Consider the following 27,541-nt stretch of genomic DNA (forward strand, 5'->3'; position numbering starts at 1 on the left):
AAGAAGATGAGGGTGGCCAGGAAAAATAAAAAAGAGATGAAGTAAAACATCTGTATGTATGCCTTATTGATTTTATCAGGACCACTAACTTTGAGCAGGGCTTCCTTAAGTCTCATTGACTACAACTGTGTCAATGAACTCCCCTAGCCTCAAACTAGTCTGGGAAGAAGGGTATTTGTTTATTTTAGCCTCAGAAGTGGGAAATGGGCAAGGGAAAAGAATGGAAGGGGAAAACATTATAATATTCAATGTACAGAATATGCCAGAATTCTTATCTGCATTTAATATTAAGTTTATATTTCAGGTATGCAGTGAGCTCAGGAAGGATTGCTAGCCAATGCCATCAAAGTTTTATTTCTTGTCAAGATAAGTGTGTTCAAAGATGATTTTTACTCAATTCATCATTCCCCTCCATTTTTAGGAAGTAAAATGACACTAAAAGTTGATGCATATAGTCATGCTGTAAAATTCAGACTTTACTGACATTTTTTTTTAATTGTGCGTGTTATACCTTCAGTTTTATTCTTCAGTTTTTACCAAAAATAAGAAGGATGTTAGTGTGCTTCAGTGAATCTTGTATATTGAATTGCCAGATTCAATGAAGCTTCAAGTAAACTTCTCAAATTAAGTTTACTTAAAACCCTGTGTGGATTATTAAAATTTAATAATGTGAATAACTGGAGTAATAAACTAACAATGAAAGCTAGATTTAATTTGATCTTTTCTCAAGCACTGTTAATACAGGATGCATTAACTTAAAGAATCTTCCAGAAGCCAATTTTTCTGAATATTTGCTGACCGGTATGAATAAATTACTAGGGATCATATCTATACTTTACAGTAAAGTGACTATATTTATTGAACTTTGATCAGCAATTGCTTTTATGAGAAATTTTAATATTTTTCTACTTAATTACTATTTTCCTACTCATTCACTTTAGAAGTGGGAATGTCTATATTCATCAACATTTGTTTTTATTTGGACTTAGTTCAACCACTGAGAGGCAATGAGTTTGCCAAAGAAATTGGGGCTTTTCTTTAGTTGTCCTTCCACAGTATTGAAATTGGTCATCAATAAGCTCTCTGCTTTGTGTGCCATTATTGCTTAAATCACTAAGGTAGAATACTTGTTCTACTCCAGGAAATAGAAAAGTTCTCCAAACTCTCAATTTGTAAGTTAAACTAACTTTTCTTCCTACTACATACTGAATTTTCTTAAGGCATCCTATATGTACATTTTTAACCTTTAAAAATATTTTTAAGTTATATAATTCTAAAATCATTTTAAATATCCTAATTAAGAGTATCTTTCACTTAGCTCATTCCAACTAAACGCTTTTCTTTACCCAGTAAATGTAATGCAATTTCAGTACATTAAAATAACTGCATTATAAAAGAAATTGTTACTACTTGGTTGACTTTGGTATCAGAATGCTAGTAATAATACTCACTTCAGCAAAACCAGAGTGTATTCAATGTGTTCTGACACCGTATAACCGTTTGCACTGCACTTGATCGCATAGTCGAAAGAAGCCGTCTCGCAAAATTTCACCAAAAAGTAAATTCTATCTCTAGAAACACCAGGAGCTCTTAGTAATTTGAGCTTGCTGAGGGGCAAGTACATATAATGTAAATGTGTCAATCAGGTTAATGCGAGGAGCACTCTTCCATTTGATAACATTTGAAATGCATGGCAGAAATACAGAAACATAATTAAGGCAAATGAGTATAGAATGTTAATATTCCAATCTAGATGAGAAAAAACTTTAAGATTTCTCCAACTTTTACTGAAGTCTGAAATGAGAAAGTCAAATTATTTGGACAAATGAGTTTTTTCATTTCAGACAAAGGGAGAATTCCTGAATTCGACGTGACTGACATTTTGAGCTGGATGCTTCTTTGTTGTGTGGGCATCCTGTGAATTGTAAGATGTTTGACAAGAACTCCATCATGCTCACTAGTGGCCAGTAACATGCTTCTCAGTCATGACGCATTAAAAAATGTCTGTAGATATTGCCAAGTGTCCCTTGAGGGAGCAAAATTGTCCCTAGTTAAGAGCCACTGGACTAATTGTTGAATCAAATTATTTTCAATTTTATGATGATTGATTTGGATACTTTATTTATGTATTGTTATGAAATATGTTAACAGTACTATGTTTTTCATTCTATGGATATGCCAAATATTGGTTTAACATTTTTCTGTTAAGAAAGACATTATAATTAAACCTACATTCTATGCCATATACAAAGATAAATAAACATAATTCTATTACTCAAAAAGCTTTAAACTTTCCTCATTGTATTTTCCAAATACAGTGGTCGTTTTGGAAAAAAAAAAAAAAAAAGTGTTCTGAGAAGAATGTTTCTAAACTATTACCTTATCATTACTGGATAAAACAAGGTCATTAAATAGGTAATCTTGATACCAATTATATTGATAGTTTCTTTTTCAAATTATCTAGACCACTGTCATCTTTACTATTTTTTACATGAGTTCATCATGCCCACAAACTATTGTTTTAATTTACTCCTTTCTCAGAGATTTCTTTTGTCTGCTTATAGTTTAAATTAAGATCAACAAAAGTTTATGTTTATTCAAAGCTCAGCTAGATATTTTCATGGAGAGCGTTTGCTTTGGCATGAAATGTTATCGTTTACTTGAAAACATGTTTGTGTACGTAATTTGACAGCATTTTAGACTCCCCAGTTAATGAGGTTAGCAGCAGCCTCTATCCTCTGGGCCTAGTCAAACTGATGCTGTCTCAATGTAGATTGCCATAGCTATATTGATTCATTTGCTTTACTGGAAAATTTTTTTTAAAAACTGGACTTTTCAAATGGTAAGGAAGTATTCTCCTCCAGGTCCTCCCACATGTACAGATAGTAGGTTTCTGACTGTCTGCTACATTCTGATAAAGTACTGTGTTTCCATGGAAGGAAATGCTAATTAATATTTCCTTGCCAATTATCTAGATATTTGGAATGATATATTTTTCCAAAAGTCACATATTTTAAGTGCTAGTATCAACTTCTGTAGGAAAGCATAATTATATAATGAAGTGGAATAGCGTTTGGGTCAACTTGATGATAATTGTAGTTGCATGGGGCCATAAGTGCTCATAGAAATAGCCAAAGAAGGCAGGAAGGATTAGATCATTCTTAGTTCTACAATATGTGATTTTTCAACACATATATTTTTACTTGTGCTAACTTTTTTCCCAATGTCTTTGTTTTAGTTTGTTTTTCAAAAATAAATTTACAAAATTTTGCAGAAGCCAGTTTGTCTAGTTAATTTAAACGCAAATTTGAAAGTATGTTATGCAACAGGTAAAATAAAATGCTATTTAAGGCTGGGTGTGGTGGTTCACGCCTATAATCCCGTCACGCTGGGAGGCCAAGGCAGGTGGATCACTTGAGATCAGGAGTTTGAGACCAGACTGGCCAAAATGACGAAACCCCGTTTCACCTAGAAATACAAAAATTAGTTAGACATGGTGGCACGTGCCTGTAATCCCAGCTACTCAGGGGGCTGAGGCAGGAGAATTGCCTGACCCCAGGAGGCGGAGGTTGCAGTGAGCCAAAATTGCACCACTGCACTCCAACCAGGGCAACAGAGCAAGACTGTGTCTGAAAATAAATAAATAAATAAATAAATAACCATTGTAGAAATATCTCTTTTAATTTTATACATTCATCAGGTTTTTCGTGTGTGTGTGTGTGTGTGTGTGTGTGTGTGTGTGTTTTTATATATATATGCCTAACAAATACCTTGAAATTTCAAGGAGTTAAAAAAGAATTATTTTTCTTATCTGTGAGTGGGCTGGGATTTTTCTGATTCAGGCTATGAAGGGCCAGCTCAGATGGGCTTCACATGTCTCTTATTGGGGGACCAGCGACTAGATAGAACATGCTTTTCTGACAGATGGTAGACGTACCAGAGACAAGGCCAAATCCTGGCTACTGGCATTCCATTGGCTATAGCAAGTCATATGACCAAGCTTCAAATCAATGGATAGAAAAATAAACTCCAACAATTCTAATGATGGGCATTGCAAAATAATATGCCAAAGGGTATTGATGTACAATTCTATTGAAGAAAGTGAAGGCTTTGGAACTGCTTGTACCATAAAGGGCTGAATTATCAAAGCAGACTAGCAACTCACAAATAATATTAAACAGCGGCATTTAGTAATGATTGGTAAAAGGTACAAGTGAAAACTAAGCAGAGATATAGCAGTCTTCTCTAGAATATTCCCCATCCTGTCTGGTGCAGCTACCAAAAGTATCTTTTTCTGCACTAGAACACATTTTGGTTTTTAAATGACAGCTAAGCACCCAGAAATGTATGACTTCTTAGACACTTGGCTACCACACTGAGGTAGAGACTACCTGACAGCTTCTATTCTCCAGTCAACTGCTTTCAAGGAATCTGTAAATGCCAGTTTAATTTACAAATAGGGCTTACCTACACTAAGCAATCTAGTTATACTAAGAATAGCCTCAGCCTCAAAAACATTCTTAGATAAGAACACCTGTCCTGTAGCTCAGCTAGGTAATACATTAGAACATTTATAAGAGGTCTGATTAAGGTGGACATTGACCCCTCTCAGGAGGAAATGAGGCGGTTACAGACTTGCTGTTAATTATTTTCTTCCCAGGAACTATATAATTCATTCTAACAAATATCATTTTTAAAGGGATTTAAGCTTAAGGTTTTCTCATTTAAATAACCTCTAAATCTTATACATCTAAATATAAAATATGCTCTGTCTTTAACTTGGGAATATAATTTGATAATATATTATTAGTGGTAAGAATTTCAGTTATTATTTTCTTTTCACATTTTATATTTACCAAAATTTCAAAATAAGATGGAGAATGAGGAAGAAGATGAAGAGAAGTAGCTAGCAATTATAAATAAAGTTACTGTCATATCCATACAAAGAAATGAAGAGAATCGTACTTGTTTGTCTCTTATATAATGTCTTTTCTGGCTAGATAGTAAAGATAGTTGTTGATACATTTACCAAAGAGCGTCATTAGACATGTGTTGTGCACTAGTTATACTTCCTGTGATAATGTGAATACAACAGTAAGAAAATATCAAACATTTTCTTTGACTCTGATTCCTCCTGAATTTTTTTTTTTTTTTTTTTTTTTTTTTTTGTCTTAATCTTTCCATTCACACTCAAGAGTGAAACTGGAGTTTGTCAAAGTCACTTCGGGGCTAAAAGATCATTTCCGTTATGTATTATTAAAATAAACCTTTAGATAGTTTTAAAGTCAATTCAACATTTTTGAACTCTTGAAAGGGAACAAACTTGGCCTTGACTCTATAAAAGTATTTTCTGTATTCAGAAAAGGAGGCAGTTTCCATGTCAGTGCCACTTACTCAAATAGTATAAGAATTGTTTCTGATTTAATTATGCTTATTTCGATCTTCACTATCTATAAAAAGACAATTTAAAGTTGCATATATCTATGAATAAAACAAGTTACTGGAAAAGATTTTATCCTAATATAAAATTAGCAGTTGTATTGAAGACATTACTACTAAAGTGAACAAACTTACTTTAGTGAGATATTAATTGTAGTGAGATGGCTGCATTCTATTTCAAGGCTCTTATCTGGAATAGTTATGTTTGGGCTTTCTTACAGTTCCGTTACTTTGAAATACAAAAGCTTTCTTGTGCGAAAGAAGAAATTGAATAAATAGTACTATGAAATTCAACATATGAGAAGCATTTGCAGTTGAGGATTATAATGATATCATTTTACCCTTAAATAAAAGAGATTGACACTAAGAGGTGTGTATATTTTCACTCATGTCTGATAATTAAGTCTGTATACCAAGGATTCTGTTTCATTTAACAATTTGATCATCTTTAGCACAATCCTTAATGGGTTTTGCATAGCGAATTGTGTGCAGAAGATACGTACTTGATAATAATCAAGTTTTACAATAAATTTTAGGAGTATTTACTCAGGGCAGCAAATCTACAGTTAATTTCTCCTAGCTCCTCGTGAACAAATCTCATTTTCCTCCCATTTCTACAGCCTATACATGGATATACTCAAATTTATAGAGTAAAACATAAGAAATGATCTTGGCTGATACTTAGGATGTGACTAGTGGTTAGCTGTCAAATGTAAAAATTGTGAATGATAGTGTTCATTTTTCTAATAAGTATTTTCATCTTTGGGACTAAATATGATTTTATATAGTTTCGAATTTTGAAATGAAAAGGTAATTGTCTTTTAATAGCTGGAATTGGAGCTTAAATCTTTCAAAAATTTTAATGTTTCTAAATAGACCCGTAAGCATTAATATATCCATTTTGCAGGTTAATAAACTGAAATTTTCAAGTATTTAGGAAGTTATATATCCAGACTGGATTTCCATATTGATTATAAAATATTTAAATTCAAGAATTGTATTTTATTCACCAAAGCCTACAGTGTAATTTCTAAATATATTTTGTTTAAATTAAAGGGAATTATCTTTTCTCAATGTCCCACAATATCCGAAAGTTAAGTAACATGAAAAATAAATGTATGTGTATATGTATTTAATAATATTCCATGTTTAACATATTACACACAACAGTATACACTATATAACAGTAAAACTTATAACATTAATTTATTAAATTATTATACTATATATAATATAACATTATAAAATATAATATTAGTTTGGTGCAAAAGTAATTGCAGGTTTTGGTAGTTTTGCACCATCCTAATACTATCTATTTATATATTTTTCTTCTTGTATTTTTCCCATCATTACTTACAGATAATAAAATAAAGAATGCCTTTTTTGTGTGTAACGTTCTCCTACTCATTTTCTTTTTCTACATTGAAGTAGTAATGTGAGCTGCTGCTTGGGGCTTTGGGAATAAGATCTAATTTTATAATTTTTATTAATTATGATAGAATTATAATTTTAGAAATGTAAGATAAATTTATATCAGTATTTACTAGCTCCTTGCCAGGACATATACTAAATTCAAGAACTTCTACTAGTGTGCATTGTTTCTCCCTCCACATTTACCTGCTTTTGTCTAGACTTTTTTCTTCCATGTTGCTTCTCCTTAAGAGGCAAGCACAAAGTAAGGACAGAGTAGGTGACACTGCATGGATTTCATCAAGGTGGAAAGCATGCTTGTGAATTACTAACTGAAAGATTGGGTTTAACCAAATTTCCAGATTTTTTTGCTTGAACCAGAGTTTATTGTGCTTCACACCTAAAACTTGAAAGGAAATGAAATTGGACTTATTTTCCAATAATTTTCTGCTGCATCCCCAAGTAGTTGATGTCACTCTTCTAGATACGTTAGCATATGTTTAAGGACATTTCATGTTATTGCTTTAGGTAAGTTTGTTGTCAGTCTATTCATCCTTGTCTTAAAAAGTTCTATAATGAATTGATTGAAGAATAAGCTTATTCCAAGTAGATGGTTACTTGTTTACATTATAAATTTGGCCAATCATTCTGTTGTTTTATAAATGGAAATAATACTCTTCAAAACTTATTCAACATTCTAAGAATAGTTACTAAATAAGACAGAGGCTATAATATTTTTGTGTTTTTCAATACAAAGTAAAAATGGGGGGAATATAGGCAGGAAAATGTGTTAAAATTTTAAAACTATTTTTGAGATCATACTAGTAAATTTTATTTGCATTTTTTGCATATTAGTGAGTAGAGAAAAAAAACCGAGTTCTGTAAATCATGAGATGATCTTAACCTAGTTTTAAAATTTCATAAACTTAGAGATTATATTTAAAAGCGTATCTCATTTAAATTCTGACTAAAAAACCAAACTGTCATTGTGTGTCATTGACATTGGCTTCTTTTCAGTACAATCACATTGTCTCAGCAAGATGTTTCAGGGACATACACAGTTTGCACAAGTTTATTTACTCACAGTGAGAGAAAATTTCAAGCTGATAGCTTTAATTATTTCAGCTGATTCCTCTGATTGCACTCATGGAAAAGCCAAAGGAGGTGACTGTCTTTACTTTATCTCTCCTAGTCATAACTTATGTCTAGCTCTAAGGCATCTCCAGGTTGGAAAACAAGTTTGATCTCTTTCTGAAAATGCTACCAAAAGAAGATATGCAAGAGATGTGAGATATGAACATTATAAGAACAGTTAAAAACCTAAAATTCAGAACTAAAGCTTGGGATGCAAGAAGGAATTTTCATGGAATCCATTCTTTTCTTGAATTACAGCACCAAACACGGATTCGCAGGTAGCAGGTAGCTAATAGTCATTTATTGTATTGATAGTGATTCAGAATTTTATCTACAACTGTTAACAGTTAATTTTTCCTTACTATTCTTTAAACACCTGTTTAACTGTATCCCATCTGCCCTTCCTAAATACACTGGCTTACATACAGTCTTTCTTTTTGGATTCCATTGTCTTAAAAATTCAAATCTAAAAACAATGGCTAACATGTACTGAGTGTTCACTATGTATCAGTCACTGCTCTAAAATATATTAACTCACTCAGTTCCCATAGTGATCCTTAGAGGTATGTGGTGTGTACTGATATAATTTCCACTTTAGAGGTGAGGAAAATGAAACTCAGGCAGGTTAAGTAACTTTCCTGAATTTACACTGCTAAAAAGCATAGAACCAGATTAATACTCAGGCATTCTAGTTTCAGAGCACACACGTAACCAGCACACCAGAGTTTAGATTATACACTGCCCTATACATTATCAAAATGATATATAGAGAAAAGTAACAAGGTAATTTCACTACATCTGTTCATCTCGTTACTATTAAACCTTTGGTCAGTAAATAGACCATTATTTGATGAGGATAAGAGGGACTATAATTACTATTCCTGGATAAAGATTTGCCTGGAGAAATTAATATTCAATCAGCAGTTCCCTCTGCCTGACACAGAAATGACTACTCTTCCATGCTATTTATAATTCCTGATGCTTTATTAAATTCTTCCTCTTAAATTAATACATTAGTCCTCCCTTGTTTATGGGGGATACATCCAAGACTTCCGGTAGATGCCTGAAACTATAGATAGTACTGTAGCCTATATGTACTATGTATGAATTTCCTTTTTTCTGTACAATTTCAGAATTATGCAGAAAGATTTTTATCTTGTAATAAGATAGATCTTAGCAACCTAAGCATATGATTTTTTTTTTCATTCCTTATTAAGTCAAGAATTTGCCTTTTCACTTAAAGGAAGCAGCTTACAGTTTGTCTTTGGCATATTCAAATTGCCAGCATTGCTATTCTTGCACTTTGGGGTCACTATGAAGTAAAATAAGAGTTACATGAATACAGGCACTACTTATTTTACTTAATAATGGATACAGTCTGTCTAATAACCCAGATGGCTACTATGTGGCTAATGGGTGGGTAGTATGTACAGTGTGGATACACTGGACAAAGGGATGATTCACGTCCTGGGAGGCAAGAAGCAGGATGGTGTGATTTCATTATGCTACTCAGAATGTTATGCAATTTAAAACTTATGAATTGCTTATTCTTAGAATTTTCTATTTAGTATTTTTGGCCAGGCGCGGTGGCTCATGCCTGTAATCCCAGCACTTTGAGTTGCAGAGGTGGGCGGATCATGAGGTCAGGAGATCAAGACCATCCTGGCTAACACAGTGAAACCCTGTCTCTACTAAAAATACAAAAAATTAGCCGGGCGTGGTGGTGGGCACCTGTAGTCCCAGCTACTCGGGAGGCTGAGGCAGGAGAATGGTGTGAACCCGGGAGGCAGAGCTTGCAGTGAGCCAGGATCACACCACTGCACTCCAGCCTGGGCAACAGAGTGAGACTCCATCTAAAATAAAATAAAATAAATAAAAATAAAAAAGTATTTTCAGACCATGGTTGACTCCAGGTAACTAAAGGCATGGAAAGCAAAACAGCAAATAAGGGATGATTACTGAATTATGACAAGCCCTTCTCTGATGACTGCATTACAAGTTGAGCCATTTGCAGTGAGGTTGTCCAGAAATCTAGAGATAGTATATGTTTTTTGAGATACTATTTCCATTAATTCTTAAATTGTCTGTTTTGCCAAGCACACTTATTGTCTTAGTTAATTCAGGGGGCTCTAACAAAATACCTTTGATTGTATAATTTATAAACAATAGAAATGTGCCTCTCACAGTTCTGGAGGCTGAGAAGTCCAACATCAAAGTGACAGCAGATTTGGGGTCTTGTAAGATGTCTGCTATGGGTGAAGGGGAAGGAAGCTCCATCGGGCCTCTATTAAAAGGGTACTAATCCCATTGAAGTCATTTCATCAGGTTATAAGGCTCTGCCCTCATGACCTAATCACCTCCCAAAGACCCTACATCTTGATATCATCACCTTGAGAGAGATTTTATTATATGAATTTGTGGGGAACACATACATTCAGACCCTAGTACCTATGATTACCCTGTTTTAGCTCAAACTATGATCAAGAGCAAGGTTTTCCTCTTCAGTTAGAAAGAAACTTTCAAGAGCCACCTTATTATTTAACAAATATTTATTAAGCAGGGACACCGTGCCAGTAAAAAAAAAAGAAAAAGAAAAAAATTAAAAACTGGTACCCTTTTTAAAGGATTTAAGAGTTAATGTGCTTCTTAAGCAAAAGATTATCCAACTAGTTTAGGCTAAATTATTTCAAATCGTATTACACCATGTGTCCTCTTTGAACCTAAGTAATATTTACATATTTAGTTATATGACTTTTTAAAATATTTCACGTATATTTGATTAATGTTGAATAACCTAGAATCTTCAATGCAACCGTAAGCTTCTAAAGAGTGAGAAGACCTTGTATTACCTTTTTCTTTTTACTCATTTGGGCATATCCTTAACAGTTGATTGAATCACTAGTTATAGACTTTAATCTCCAAGTGATTATGATCTTCAGTAATCAGTAACTCCAAATACATTCAAATGCGTTTTACGCTAAGCTATACTTCAGGATCCTTCAGTTTAAAAAACGTGAATAATGGTAATGCAAATTATATTTTATTATTATTATATAAAATATAACTTTGCTGTTGATAGGACTTTCTGATACATGTTTTAATTTGTGCCTTATGAGGCAAATAGAGTACAATGATCACTGTGTACAAGTATGTGTAAAGTGAAGAGTGATCATTGTACTCTATTTGCCTCATTTGTGGGGGTGAAAAGAGATTAAAAAGGCTTCAAAATCAAATTTTCAGAATTATGGAAAATATCATTATACTACTACTGTAGATAGAATATTTATGTGCAATTGGAACATCCAACTCTCGTTAAAACAATTTCTATGGATATCATTTGTGAAAAGAGTTCAGGGCAGTATGTCATAGTAGAAGTAATCAATTATACTGGATTACTGTGTTTCCTGTAAAGACATAGGGAAGAGAATGTCTTCATCAGAAATGTTATTTCTAGAGACTGCTTCTTTTATATATATCCACAAGAAACCTAAATGCCTACCCAAAGTAGCCTGTCCTATTCACAAATAAAAAAAGAAAATTTTCAGTAATCTTATGTTAGAGTTTTATCTCTTTTCTATTTCGGGGGGAGGTGTAGGGGAAGAGAAGGTGTTAAATGTAATTTATAGGATCCATGTATTATTTCATTCGTGCATTGCTATAAAGAAGTACCTGATATTGTTTAATTGATAAAGAAGGGGATTTAATTGGCTCATGGTTCTGCAGGCTACACAGAAAGCACGATGCTGACTTCTACTTGGCTTCTGGGGATGCCTCAGGAAACTTATAATCACTGTGTAAGGTGAAGGGGGAGCAGGCACGTCACATGGCCAGAGCAGAAACAAGAGAGAGAGGAGGGAGGTGCTACACACTTTATGTGACGAGATCTCCCAAAACTCACTCATTATCACAAGGACAGTACCAAGGGGGTGGTATTAAACCATTCATGAGAAGCCACCTCCATGAACCAATCACCTCTCACAAGACACCACCTCCAACATTCGAGATTACATTTCAACACTAGTTTGGGGTGGGGACAACATCTAAACTATATCAATCCGTATAATATTAATATATAATTATATATTATAGATATGTGTGTATATATGTGTGTGTGTATATGTGTGTGTGTGTATATATATATCTATATATATGTGTGTGTGTGTGTGTGCGTGTGTGTATATACTTAGAAGAAATTGGTTTCATTGTAAACGGACAGCCTTTCTTTGAAAAGTGCATAAACCCTTACACAGTGGGGGGAAAAATATCCAAAACACCAGGACATTAGTTAAAAGGCATATTATAAATAGGTCTCATCATACTCCTATCACTGTAAGCTTACAAGGGTATACTGATTCTCTAGTAGCACCCAGCCCCAACATAGAAACAGTAAAGTAAAAATGTCTGATAGTGAATCCTGAGTATGTAAAGCCGCTTTGAAGAAACAGAATTTTCTCAGATCAAAAGGTAACCAGTTAAGTCAGAATGTGCCAACTAGAGGAAGGACTGGTCAGTAATTGAAGCAAGAAGAGAGTAAGAGAGAAATATCATTATGTTTATGTTTTCTCCTGAGAGAGGTACCTGAAAACCATCTTGTCAGTCAATCACCACCTTTAATGCCTGAAGAAACTGAAACCCAAAGAGAAAAATTACTTTTACCCAAGGCACAACACTGATTCACATCTGAACTGGAACTAAAAATCAAGATTCCTTACTTACACCTTTGGCCTCTAGATTATAGAGCAAACACATTTACTCACGCTTTTTCTCTGAAAGCAGCAGATTCTAGGCAATAGTGGAAAAACAGGGGCTTAATTGCTTGTTGGTTGTTTTGGTTTTCAATTTTTTTATGCTGATGTCAATGGTTAGAAAGATTGTCATGTTAGCCTAGTATTTTGATTTTATGTCTTCACTTAAAAGAAACATTACCTTTTTATATTTAAGTTGCACATAAATGTATTAGTGTCAAAGATTTAAATACAATCCTTTTAAACTTGCACAATACTGCTTATAAAAACATATCGGAGAAAGTTGTCCACATGGCTGAGTGAAAAGCTGTCTTTTGAAAAGTTGCCACAAATTTTACACTATATTTTTCAGGAATTATCTCCTTTCACTTCATAATTGCCGCTAGCAGGGGCCAAGCTAACCATTAAATAGTGTTTCTGACCTCATGCACTGTTCCATTGCTTTGTAAAGTGCATAGACAGTTTTTTTTTTTTTTTTGCCCAGAAATAGAAATGCTTCTGCTACTAAGTTGAAAGGCATTATTAGTGAAATTAGAATATGATAACAAACTGCAGATGGTAAAAGATTACTTCCTGGCAGAGAATAAATCCAAATGCATTTTATGCTAAGTGAAATGTGATTATCAAAAAATTGTGATAATAATGATTGATTCATGAACGGATAACTGTGATCTAGCTCCTGCTGCCAACTATATGTCTTAATCAGATCAAGATAGAATCACTAATTAAAGACAGAAGAAAAAAAGAGAAATCACAATGAATTAGGATGAACATACTATCTTAGCACAGTCATATGAGTTTTGATAGTTGCTATAAAATAAATAGAATAGCCATTTTAGTTCATTTTAAACCAAAATACATTATTCTGCCAAGTTTAAAATTATCTAAAATATATCTTATTACAACATTATTTTAGTCAAATAAAACATTAGGCACTTTTGAAATGAATGTTTACGGAATAAACAGGCAACAGACTGTACTTGATATATCACTACTGTGAAAGCTTTTGTGGGGTATACTAGCTATGAATTTCTAGCCATGAATTAAATGTTCTAATTTATTACATGTTATACTCACAGTTTAAGAAATATTTACTGAACTCTTCTTTATGTCAAGCACATCTGAGTTTTAAAAAAATGAGTATCTTTCCTCTCATGGAGCTTATATATTCTAGTCTTATTACAAAAGAATATCAATATTTTCAAATAGTGTGCATAGGGAATGCTAAACAACACTTTTCTTATGAAGGACAGATTCTTTCCACTCTGTTCCTCATACTAAATTGTTGACTTCATTTAGGGGTCTTCTTTCTCAGCAGGAGTGGATTATTTCTTTAAAAAAAGTAAAATCTGAGGAACATAAAATGAGCTACTAGGGCTAACAGAACAGGTATAGCATAACTAACCTACTTTACACCACGTCTGCTTTAATGATTAGACCACACCTTTCCTGTTTACTCAATTATTCATTCACCATATATTCATTAAGTGCCTAAAACAGACCAATATGCGTTCTAGGTTTAGGGCATAAAGCATTGAGCAAAAGACACAAAGCTCCTGCTCTTATGTAGTTTATATTTTAGTGAGGAAGAAAGAGTAAAAATAGAAAAATAAATATATAAAATACAGTCAAATGATGATGACTATTAAAGAAAATATTAAGTAAGATCAGGACATAAAGAATAACAGGGATGCTAATGAGAGGGGATGCAGGAACTGAGGATATACATGAAGAAATAAGATGAAGGAATATCTAGGTGAAGAGTACTCCACACAGAGGAAATAGAAGGAAAAATGAATTCGTAGAAGAGTGTAACCGATGAGTGAGCCAAAATAGAGGGAGAAGGCTGATGGAAACAGGAGTTTAGGTTATATTCATGGCCAGGCAGAAGCCTATAAAGGGCCTATGGGCCATTATAAGAGAGTTATTGTGAAGAGTTATGATTTTTCTTTATGTAGTGTGTGTGCCTGAATGACAAAGCTGTCAATAAATAAAATATTCATTAAAAAAAATTATCCACGGTGCTATACAGAAGCAGTGTGCTCTTTCTAATCAAAATTACTACTTAAAGTCTGTTTAAATGCAATTAAAAACAGTGACTGAGTTTATAAGGTGCAAGGTACTGGATTTCAAAAAAAGCACTGGAAAAAAAATGTCAAATCCAGAAGACTGACATATAAAGGTAATTACAATGCAACAAGAACTTAATTATGTTATAGGAATAATCAAGGAGCAAGCAAACTTCCTCCTCTGCTTTGAATGTAAAAAGATACAAAACACTTTTTCCCACCTACACGAGAAAAAGCCAAAAATCTATTAAACTCTAAATTTTTTCAAGCTGTAACTTTTCTCAAAGTAACCAAATAACCCGAAATCCAAAGAGGGACAAGTTCTTTCAAGGAGAGAGGGAACACAAAACAGTCTCCCCTGGCCAGGCACAGTGGCTCACGCCTGTAATCCCAGCACTTTGGAAGGCAGAGGTGGGCGGATCACGAGGTCAGGAGATTGAGACCATTCTGGCCAGCACGGTGAAACCCCGTCTCTACTAAAAATACAAAAATTAGACGGGCGCGGTGGCGGGCGCCTGTAGTCCCAGCTACTCAGGAGGCTGAGGCAGGAGAATGGCGTGAACCCAGGAGGCGCAGCTTGTAGCCAGCCAAGATCGCGCCCCTGCACTCCAGCCTGGGCGACAGAGCGAGACAAGACTCCATCTCAAAACAAACAAACAAACAAACAAACAAACAGTCTGTCCTTAGAGATAACCTAGGAGTAAGAGGTTACTATATTCCACACAGGCTTGAAAGAATCACTTGCAATTTTTATAAACTCAAGAAGGCTAAATGTGAACTACTGTATTTATTTGGAATAGCAGACACAAGGGGAGTTTGCACTTATTTGCAAGCTATTGAAGTACTCTTCCAGCAAGTGCTCGTGAGAAAGTTGGGATCAGAAGGATACGAAACAGAGCTCTCCTGAGTGGAACTATGGCTGCAGAAGACCAGGCATAGTACTCTTGGGCTTTGAGCAATAGGAGTTTGAACTGTGCCGGCCCATTTTTATGCAGATTTTTTCAATAAATATATTGGAAATGTTCTTGGAGGTTTGCAACTAGGTGAAAAAAAATCCACACATGAATGGTGTAGCCTGGAAATATTTTTAAAAAATAAGAAATGGTTAGGTAGGTCATGAATTCATAAAGTAAACTGGATACTAGCCTATTTTATGACTAGATACTAGTCTATCATTTACTACTATAAAATTTACACAGATCTATTATGGAAAGTTAAAATGTATCAAAACTTACACACACACTTACAGACCTTACGTGGCACCATGCCCAGTCTAAAGAAATATAAACAAATGTCTAAATGTAGCATTAAATTATAACTGCATAAAATTAACTGTAGTACATATTGTACTACTGTGATAATTTCACAGCCAACTCCAGTTGCAACTGTGGTGAGCTCAAATGTTGCAAGTAACATGATGTGAGCAGATTGTCTCTCCAGCAAATTGTATCATGCAATAAAAAGTAACCTCTCACAGTTCTTGCATATTTTTCACCAAGTTTAGTGCAATACTGCAAACCTTGGATAACACCATGGATCCATACAAAGTGTGACTAGTAATGCTGGAAGTGTGTCCAAGAGGCAGAAAAAAAAAGCTATGACATTACAAGAAAATGTTTAATTGCTTGATGTGTGTTGTGGACTGAGCTCTGCAGCTGAGTTTGGCATTTCAGACAATTTATATTATAAACAGATAATGTAAACTTATGGTATTGAAAATACAGTATAGTACTATAAACACATGTTCCCTTGTGATTTTCATAATAACATTTTCTTTTCTCTAGTTTACTGTATTACAAGATACAGTATATATTAGCATATGGAATATGTGTTAATCAACTGTTCACATTATTAATAGGACTTCCAGGCAACAGTAGGCGATTAATCGTTAGGTTTTGAGGTAGTCAAAAATTATAGTTGGATTTTTGACTGTGTGGGGGTTGACACCTCTAAACTCTGCATTGTTCAAGGGTTGACTATGTTTTACCCACCTATTCACCCTTTATCCCTACAAAGTAAAAACATTAAGATCTTGGGGAAGGGGGAGAAATCCTTATCCATGGGATACATGCAAAGACCTATTGCTATTGGTAAAGACTCCTGGGAGCTAGTCAGGAAACCATCTTGGTTCAAGCATCTTTCACAGATATAAGCCAAGGTTGGCAAATTCTGGGAGGCAGGAAACTCTCTCCAGAGACCAATCACAGATGAAAGGTGGTGTTTCAAAGATGAGGGGCAGTAACACTGAGAACACCCTGAGGCCCAGGGTGCACATGGCCTGTGTGAAACAGAGGCTGGACCAGGTCAGCAGATACACACAACAGAAGTCTACCACAGCGGGAGGTCCCAAGACTCACAGAGGACAGAGACACCTCCACTTGATGCAGCTGTGAAGGGACAACTAAAACCTGAGGGAGAAAAAGAAACGCTGAGGAAAAATCTCTGGCAATGCAGGCCCTATTCTAAATACTACAAAGTAATAGCAGCCTGCTGCTAGAGGAATCTGAAGCCTGTGGTGCACTGCACGTAGTAAGGGTGACAACAAAAAAACACATACCCATATCAGTTTCTGACTAGATTGGCACAGCCATACACCGAAACAGCTTGGTAGGTGGAGAGAGTCTGTATCAATATATTCTATTTACCTCAGTCTGCAGTCTCTTACAGCAATCTGTCTAAAATTATTAGAAACGTTAGTAAGAAAAAGCAATCCATTGTCAACGTGTAAAGCAACAAAGATAGATTGAGCTATATCCTAGATGTTAGAACTATCACAGTGACTATAAAAATAACTAGGGTTAATACGTTATCAGGAAAGGTGAATACAACATACATGAATAATAAGGGAAATTCAACAGAAAGAAGGTAAACTAAAACAGTACATAAAGGGAAATTTATAGGACTAAATGTCTTTTAGAAAAGAAGAATGGTCTAAAATTGACAATCACAGCTTCTACCTCAGAAAAAGAAAACCAAGCTAAACTGAAATTAAACAAAATAAAGGAAATTATGAAGATCAGAGCTGAAATCAATGAGATAGAGAACAAAAGCAACAGAGAAAAATCAATGAAACAAAAGCTGTTTCTTTGAGCCAATTAATAAAAGTGATAAACCTTTAGTCAGACTGATCAGGATCAAAGAAGATATCACATAAATTATCAATATCATAAAGAGAGAGCTGATACTACTTCAAATTTCAAGAGAATATTACAAATACCTTTATGTCAGTAAATTTGACAACTTAGATGAAAAAGGCAAATTCCTTGAAATACAAACATTACCAAAGCTCACTTGAGGAAATAGATAAGCTGAATATGCCTGTATGTGTTTTTAAAACTGATTTTATAAACTCTCTCACTAGTGAAACTCCAGGCCCAGAAAGTTTCACTGGTGAGTTCTACCAAACTTTTCAGGAAAAACGACTTAATTATACACAAACTCTTCCAGAAAATCCAAAATGTGTGCCTACATCCTAACTCATTTACTGAGGCCAGCATTATCCTTGCAAGGATAATTTAACATTCAGAAATCAATCAATGTAATTGCCCATATTAGCAGACTAAAAAAGAAAAACCATATGGTTATCTCAATAGATGCAGAAAAAACTTACAATAAAATCTAACTTCCATTCCTGATAACTCTGAACAACTCTATTCCTGAGAAAACTCTGTTCTCAGCAATAAAAGGGGACTGCCTCAAACTCATAACGAGCATAGTCCAAAAACCTTCAGGTTACTGTATTTTTTTTTTTTTTTTTTTTTTTTTGAGACGGAGTCTTGCTCTGCCACCCAGGCTGGAGTGCAGTGGCCGGATCTCAGCTCACTGCAAGCTCCGCCTCCCGGGTTTACGCCATTCTCCTGCCTCAGCCTCCCGAGTAGCTGGGACTACAGGCGCCCGCCTCGTCGCCCGGCTAGTTTTTTGTATTTTTAAGTAGAGACAGGGTTTCACCGTATTAGCCAGGATGGTCTCGATCTCCTGACCTCGTGATCCGCCCGTCTCGTCCTCCCAAAGTGCTGGGATTACAGGCTTGAGCCACCGCGCCCGGCCAGGTTACTGTATTTTCAATTGTGAAAGACTGAATATTTTTCGCTAAAAATCAGGAAAAGGGGGAGGGTGGCTGCTATTACTATATCTATTCAAAATTGGACTGGTGGTACCAGCTAGTGCAATAAGGCATGGAAAAGAAATAAAAGGCATACAGATTGGAAAGGAAGCAGTAAAACGGCCTTTATTTGCAGATGACATGATTCTCTCTGCCGAAAAGCCTACAGAAAAGGAAACTAGAAGAAGTGAGTTTAAGGTTTCATGATATAAGATCAATACACAAAATCTTATGTATTTCCGTGATTTCTGGCAATGAAATGTGGAAATTAAAATAAAAGTACCACTTACACCAGAATACAAAAGGATAAAATACTTAGGAATAAATTGACGAAGGTGCAAGATCTGTACACTGAATAATACAAAATATTGCTTAAATAAATTATTTAAAAAGCTAAATAAATAAGTTATGTACCATGCTTATGAATTGGAATCCTCAGTATTAGGATGTCAAAGTTATCTCTTTTGTTTGTTTTTGAGACGGAGTCTCGCTCTGTCGCCCAGGCTGGAGTGCAGTGGTGCATCTTGGCTCACTGCAAGCTCTGCCTCCGGGGTTCACGCCATTCTCCTGCCTCAGCCTGCTGAGTAGCTGGGACCACAGGCGCCCGCCACTGCGCCCGGCTAATTTTTTGTGTTTTTAGGAGAGACGGGGTTTCGCCGTGTTAGCCAGGATGGTATCGATCTGACCTCGGGATCCGCCCGCCTCGGCGTGGTGCTGGGATTACAGGCGTGAGCAGTTATCTCTTTTTATAAGCACATAGGCTGCTGAAGAAATAAGGTAATTAAAATAGCATGGTGGTAGGGGAGTGTGTGGAATGGCAGGAAGATACAATAGCAAGGAATAGGATCTAGAAATGAGCGTGAAAATGTGAATCAGTGTCAGGTCATGAAGAATTCTGTATGCTATGCTAAGAGTTTGATTTTCACTTGCAGAAGTTGTATGATGACATTAGAAGTTTTATGTTTTTAAATTTTTATTTTAAATTGGTTTTAGATTTTCAGAAAAATGCGACAGTGGTAAAAATAATTCCCTTATATTCTTCACATGTTTTCTAACGTTAACATCTTATATAATGGAAGTGAAATTATCCAGAACATCAAAATTCAACCTCTTTTTTTTTTCTTTTTTTTTTAGTGACAGAGTCTTTCTCTGTCACTCAGGCTGGAGTGCAGTGGTGCAATCTCGGTTCACTGCAACCTCCGCCTCCAGTGTTCAAGCAATTCTCCTGCCTCAGCCTCCCAAGTAGCTGGGATTACAGGCAAGAGCCACCACGCCAGGCTAATTTTTGTATTTTTAGTAGAGACAGGGTTTCACCATATTGGTCAGGCTGGTCTTGAACTCCTGACCTCAGGTGATCCACCCGCTTTGGCCCAACTTCTTTATTAATGATTTTTTTTTCTGTTTCAGGATTTTTGCCTAAGATCCCATATTTCATTAAAGTGTCATTCCTGTTTAGTCTCTTCTAGTATGTAGTAGTCCCTCAGTCTTTTGTTGATGACCTTTAAAGCATGGAAATGACATAATGAGATTCAAAAATAGGTATGATTGCTTACAGTATAGATGATTGGAGAAAGTGCTGTAAAATCAAGCCATCTTAAAGACAGTTTTGGTAATTGAGTGTGTGGTGATATCATTTGAATTATGGAACTGGAAATAGGTATTTCAAAAAAGAATAGTTTTGAGAAACATTAGGAGTAAAATTAACATGTGATAACCAAGTTGAGGTGGAGGAACATGGGAAACAAAAATGAAGAAATAATTGAAGATGACTTCTGAGATTGGATTGTGATATTCTAGATAGATAGCAGTAACTGAGAAAGCAATGGAAAATATTATTTTGTCATTCTCTATCTTTCTCTTTCACAAACATAAACGCACTTCCCCACGTCTTTCTCAAGATTTTATTCTTATTTTTATGGGATATAATTTTCTGGAATATATTAAATATTCTGTCATTCATCCAGAAATAATCAGTTTTAAATTCAAGATGTTTTATATTATAAGGAACAATAATTTTAATAAATAGAATTTCTATAAAATGATTAAAACGTTTTAAAGACAGACATATAATATGATCTGGATTATCATTCTTGCCACAATTATGTTTATCCTCACTCTTTGCTTGTTATGATTATGGCCATATAGGTGAAGATTAAATTTTACCTATAATGACCAATATGACATTCTGCACTCACCGAGTTTCCTAAAGTTCAATTGCTATATCTTCTATCAGCTGCCAATCAGTTATTAAGTATAGGACAGATATGGTGTTGTTTTAGATAAGCTGATAATTTTATAAATCTGCAGACTATTGGGAAAAGGCCTTTCTAAACTCAGTGTGAAGCAAAACAGTCCTAAAAGACTGGCAATTTCATTGTATATAGTTTTAAAATTTCTGAAAAGCTACATAACTCATAAATATAAAATACAAGGCTAAAGGCAGTTATATAAATGTGGATAAACGGTGGCACTGAGGCATGTAAAGGTCTCCTTCATATTAATAACAAAAAGACAGGCTCCATCATAGATCATATTTCTTGCCTCTCCTGCCAGTCTCACCTTGCACCACTCTCTACCATGCTCTCTGAACTCCATCCACTTAGCTCCTCTTTCTGCCTTTCTGGTATTTCATTATCTCTGTGTCACAGAATCTTTGCACATTCTATTTCTTCTTTTGGAAACATTTTCTTTACTCTTTTTCATCAAGGTAAGCTCCATCCACTTAATTAGTTCCTACTTATCCTTCAGATTGCAGCTCTATATTCACTTCTGTAGCAAAGGCTTCTCCAATCTCTAGTGGAAAAATGTTTTTGGGCTATCATACAATAATGTTCTCTTTTGACCTGGAACCTACTCAGTACATCATTATACATTCATATGAATATCTTCTGTCTTACCCATTATACTCTTGCCTATTTTGGGCCATCTTGCACCCTAAGTACCTGGTACTTGTCTGATACAAAAATACATTTTACATATATGATACATAGATATATATATATATGCACATATATGTGTGTTCTTTGAAGAATTGTTACTAACATAAAAAGATAGAAAGACAGAAGATTGATCTGAATTTCCTTAAATCAGAAACCATGAAATATATCATTGAAAAACTATAAATATACTAAATATAATTATATTAGTAAAATATGTATATTTAGTAAATATACTAAATATAAATATATTTATATACTATATATACTAAATCATATTTAGTATATTTACTAATTTTTGTAATTATATAATTATACTTAGTACATTTACTAATTTTTGTCTTGTATTTTAAATTTTATATATAAATTTTATAAAACTTATGAAAATATATAAATATACATAGCAAATATCAAAAAATATGTGTTCCAGCCTTGTCTCTACTACTTAATAACAATGTAAAAATAAGCCTCAATTTAGTTTTGAATAAAGGGGAATAGGAAAATATTCACTCTAGCCATGCTGATCAAATGATAAAATGTATGTGAAACCATTCTGTAAACTCCAAACAAAATAAAAATAAAGTAATATTTCATCATTATCATTTTTTATTACATCAATGATGGTAGAATCACTTTAGGTCTAATTAAAAGTGTACTCAATACTTTCTAGGTTCTTCTCAGTCCCATTTTGCAGCCTTGTTGAAATTTCCCTTTATATACATATGGAGTTGAAATTATTCGGAGCTGAAACTATAGAGAATCAATATTTTAATCCCAAACTAAATTTTTTTTTAAAAGAGAATACTAGTAAGGATTCTTCTTCTTTCTTTTCTTTTCTTTTTTTCTTTTTTATATCTAGGAGGCTGAATTTTTCTGAATTTTATAATAAGGGAGAGTTAAAAACCCTCCAAATTTTTCATACGGGCCTTTATGTTTAAAAACAATGATTTATTTTGTAGTTCTTCATGGCCCAGACATTCTAATCTAAGCCAGGTTTGAACCCCAACTCTGACATTTACTAGTGTTAGGGATTCACTAGTAGTATGATGGACAATGAATTTAATGTCACTGAGTCAGAATTTTCTTACTTGAAAGTTGGAATAATAATAGCTTTTCCGCACAGAGTTGTTATGAGATATAAATTGAAAAACAAGGTGACTTATAATATGTGTCAGGGTAAATGTTTAATTTTCTCAGGTTTGGATCACTAGTTCATGTTGGCTTTTTATGAGTGAAAAAGTCATTGAAAATTGCTCAACTGAGTTCACTTGGTGGCTGGTAATCAACCATTTTAGCCCTTTTATTTTGTAAGAAGGAATAAAATCTTAACAATTTTTAATTACAATTTTTTTTCTGTATTTTCATTTCCTAAGTGGATAATTATGATTAACTTGGACCTTGTAACACTATTTATATATAAAGACAAGCTTTATTTGGAAGAATTTGTTCCAGATGATTTTATTTCTGGCAAACTGCATTGATGATGTCCCAAATATAGACCATCTTTTAAATGTCGCATCTCAGATGGTTGCTAAAATTCATATTTGCAAAGAATTCTAAATGTCTGGGTAAGCTGAAATTGTTTTGTGTCACTGTATTCCTAGAAGTATAAAAGCAAATGTCTGAAGCTTTTTGGTGGAAGATTAAAAAAGCAATCATAAATACTATATTTGTGATTCATTAATAAAATAAACAGAAAAAAAAGAAATTAGATTACTTTTAGTCATCATGGAAAGAATACACAAGTAGTGAAGTTCCACTGCCCAGTTATGGTCATTGTTGAAGATAACTGAAAATTACTGAAAAAATAATAAAAAAGCAACAAATATTAGATGTTCTGCAACAATTACTTCAAAGAGCATTGCAGTTACAATCCGCCAGGCTAATGTTTTTCAGAAAGGGTTACACATCAGAACTATTCAGGTAACATTTCATAATGCAAATACATGACTACCACCCTGGACTGAATACACCAGAAAGTCTAGGGGTAGACTTAGTCATCTCTATATGTATTTTTAATCTCCACTTCTGATTGTGATGCAGGGCAGATTTTGGAAAGACTATGGTGGACAGACTGGGAGCTCTTCGAGGATAGAACCTGTCATATACATTCTCTGACCTCCAGAGAAGTTCCTGGGATATGACTGAAAGTTGATATTTATATTAGTGAATAAATATGTCTTAATCCCTTCTGTGCTGCTATAACAGAATACCTGAGACTGGGTAATTTATAATGAACAGAAACTATTTTCTCACAATTCAAGAGGCTGGGAAGTCCAGATCAATACACTGGCATCTGGAGAAGGCCTTCTTGCTGTGTCATCCTATGGAGGAAGGGCAAAGGGAGGGCAAGAGAAAGGCAAGAGGAGCCTAAACTGTCTTTTGATAAGGAGCCCACTCCCACAATAATAGCATTAATTCATTTAAAAAGGTAGTGCCTCCATGACCCAAACATATCCCATTAGGTTCCACCTCCCGACACCACCACATTGAGGGTCGAGTTTTCAACACCTCAACTTTGGGGGACAATTCAAACCACAGCAGTGTATGAATGTGATGAGCTAAAATCCTGATGTGACTTAAAATCACCGGAGGAAGTTATGTGAGGACAAACTGGTAAATATAAATAAGTCAGAAAAAAAAAATCACAAAGAACATATGTGTTCAGAAGGATGATGCTACCAAAAAATATTTCACTGAGTTCTCATTGAGTATTCAGTAAGAGGTAATAAATTTTTTAACTCTTTATGCACTTTATTTTAAATCTTATTTTACTTAGTAAAAAAACAAAGACTCAAAAATATTTAGCTTAAGAAATGAAAACGATCGTGTACATGAATATATCTTAGCATAAATGTATACATTTATAGAGCAGAATTAAATTCCATAACTGCAGAGTGACCACAAATGGTAAAAGTGTTGCAATTGCTATTAAAAATAATAAAAATAATAGTTGTGCTTTTGGCAGTTAGTGCAGTCTCCAAACATCTTTGATAGTGATAGAATCTCAAACAACTGGAGTCACAAAACCAGCAAGCTTTTCAATATGGTCTGTATGTATAGATGTTTCTGTATACGTGAATATATAGTATAAATAAATCACAAGGCTCATATGCCATTGGACTGTCCTAGGTTTAGATTATTTTAATTTAAAATAGTGGATAAACACACACACATTCTGATCTTCCAAATTCAATTCTCATACTATATCAAATGAACTGGCTATGCATTCTATGAAACTACAACTCATAATAATGAAGTATTTGAATTGTCAAGACATGAAATTCTTGCAAAAGGTAGTCTGCTTTACTAAGCTTGGCTTGTGTTCTTATTGCAGCCTTTTATTCCCTGAAATCTCCCTTCAGCTGCCATGAGTTATTGTCTATTTTTTATACTAACCTTCATCTAGGGCCATATAGATCCAGAGCAAATCAATTTCTATCTTCCATGCTTCAACCAACATTTTGTTTTGATAAAACAGGGCAAAATGGGCATCAAATACAGTCTTGAAGGGGAAATGGCAGGTTGCTGCAGAGGCCCATTCTTATATGTGCACAACTGCGGTTTTGTTTTGAGTCATCCAGTCCCAATTCATTTTAGCTGTGTGAGCTCTTCCTTTCCTCTTCAGTGGGACTACCTCCTTTTGACAAACTTCACAATAAAACAGTCTCAAATCGAGCTTTCCCCTATTTAGAGCTTTATCTTTACTTTGCTATGTAAAATTTTGAGGATACAAATACCAGACTCTCCATTGTTTGCTTGTTGTGGTGAAAAGGATGATGGGTTAGAGAGCTGGGTCATCTGTTTTGTTTCTTCAGTGGGGGCGTGTGTGATTTCTTGACAATAAAGGGTTGGGCCCTATCAGAGGGATGTGCATTTATACTTGCAGGCCACCCCTCTCCCAGTCTCTTTCTATGAGAAACCTGACAAAATGATTTTGGTACTTTTTCTTATTGAGTCTCAAACTCTCAAAATAGTGTTCCAGGATGCCAGTTTACCAACAAGTCATCAAAAGCACAGCTGGTAAAGCCAATTTCCCATCCTTGGACTGCGTGATCACTAAATTATCTTTTAGGTCTTACATATGTTTTCTGGCTGCAATTTTTGATTATTCCGATTTTGATTTTATAGGAAATTTTCAGTTATTCTTGCTAATATGAATAGCACGATAGGTAATACCAAATAGTAATCCAAAAACAAACTTGTTTATACAAAAACAACCAGTTTTAGTATCTGCTTAGTCTGTGTCCTTACTAATGGGGATTAATAGGAAGTAACAGTGGATTGGAAGAAACAAGATTTTATGCTAAAGCAAATTTATCTACTAAGCAAGGTTCATATATGACTTTTGATTTTGGAATATATCCTTCTAAATCTGAAGATTAAAACAGACAATTTTCCTGCCATGTTATATGTGACAGAATATAATACTGAAAGTAAATTTTTTCCCAAATTTCAATGTTTATAACTGTATAAGTTTTGTGGTAGAAGTATGTAAAATATTATATTCACTTAATTACCTGTAACGAGTGTAAAGATTGACTCCAACTGTGTACCCCTTAAGGCACTTTTCTTATTTTGATTTTAAATGCTACAAACCAAAATCTCTTCTAAAAAGTGACTTTCTATTTGCTTATATGAATCATTAATTGAAATAAAAATTTGACTACTCTTTTTGCGTTAATTCATTGAAATTCTAAGTATAAACTTACATTATTTTCTATGAAAATCGAATTCGTGAACATGACTAGAACATGTAATTTTTGCTAAGATTAGACCTTACAATGTTATGGTCTAAGAAGCATCCATCTAGGCCAGACGTGTTGACTCACACCTGTAATCTCAGTACTTTGGGAGGCCGAGGCAGGCAGATCACAAGGTCAGGAGTTTGAGACCAGCCTGACCCACATGGTGAAACCCTGTCTCTACTAAAAACACACAAGAAAATCAGCAGGGCGTAGTGGCACAGGCCTATAATCCCAACTATTCAGGAGGCTGAGGCAGGAGAATCACTTGAACCCAGGAGGCGGAGGTTGCAGTGAGCCAAGATCGTGCCACTGCACTCCAGCCTGGGCAACAGAGGGAAACTCTATCTCAGAAAAAAAAAAAAGAAAAAAAAAAATCAATCGTTGATGCTTTCACATTTATTGGAAACCAATATAATCTCTTTAATGATGCAATGCTTGACAAATATGTCTCTAATAATTGTTCATTTATTTTGCATGCATTGGTTGGCTTAACATTAATAATAATAAATTTATTTGGTGATGATATGCTTATCATTAGTACTGCACTTTTAAGCTTGCATTTTAAATCAGCCTTCATTAACTGGCCAGTTCATTATATACAAGAACTTACCATTAAGTTTTCCTTTAAGTTTTTAAAGAACTACGTAAAACAATCTATAATAAATTTTGAATCTTAAGAATGTTATACCTAGAATGCCTAAAATCTAAATAAGGCTGAACCAGTTATAAGAAATGAGCTTCTAAAATGAAAACTTTTTTTCATTGATTTCTTCTGCACTTATTTTTGAATTTATTTTTATTTTTTATCTTCAAAGTTTGCCATTATGAAATATTACCTCTTAACTCTTTTTTATGTGTATGCAATTTCTTTACAATTACTTATAATTTATATTTGATCTAGTTTTAAGTACATTTTTGAGGTATGCACATAGAATAAAGTGAAATAAGAGATCATTAT

At 34.3% G+C, this 27,541-nt stretch overlaps 1 protein-coding gene across 1 annotated transcript in view; it reads left to right on the forward strand.

The window, feature by feature from the left end:
* GRID2 (glutamate ionotropic receptor delta type subunit 2) overlaps positions 1-27,541 on the forward strand; it is a 1,540,711-nt gene that overhangs the window by 780,484 nt on the left and 732,686 nt on the right. The gene's annotated exons all lie outside the window — the stretch shown is intronic.

This window comes from Trachypithecus francoisi, unplaced genomic scaffold (assembly GCF_009764315.1).
Source record: "Trachypithecus francoisi isolate TF-2019V2 unplaced genomic scaffold, Tfra_2.0 Lachesis_group1, whole genome shotgun sequence".
Classification (NCBI taxonomy): Eukaryota; Metazoa; Chordata; class Mammalia; order Primates; family Cercopithecidae; genus Trachypithecus; species Trachypithecus francoisi.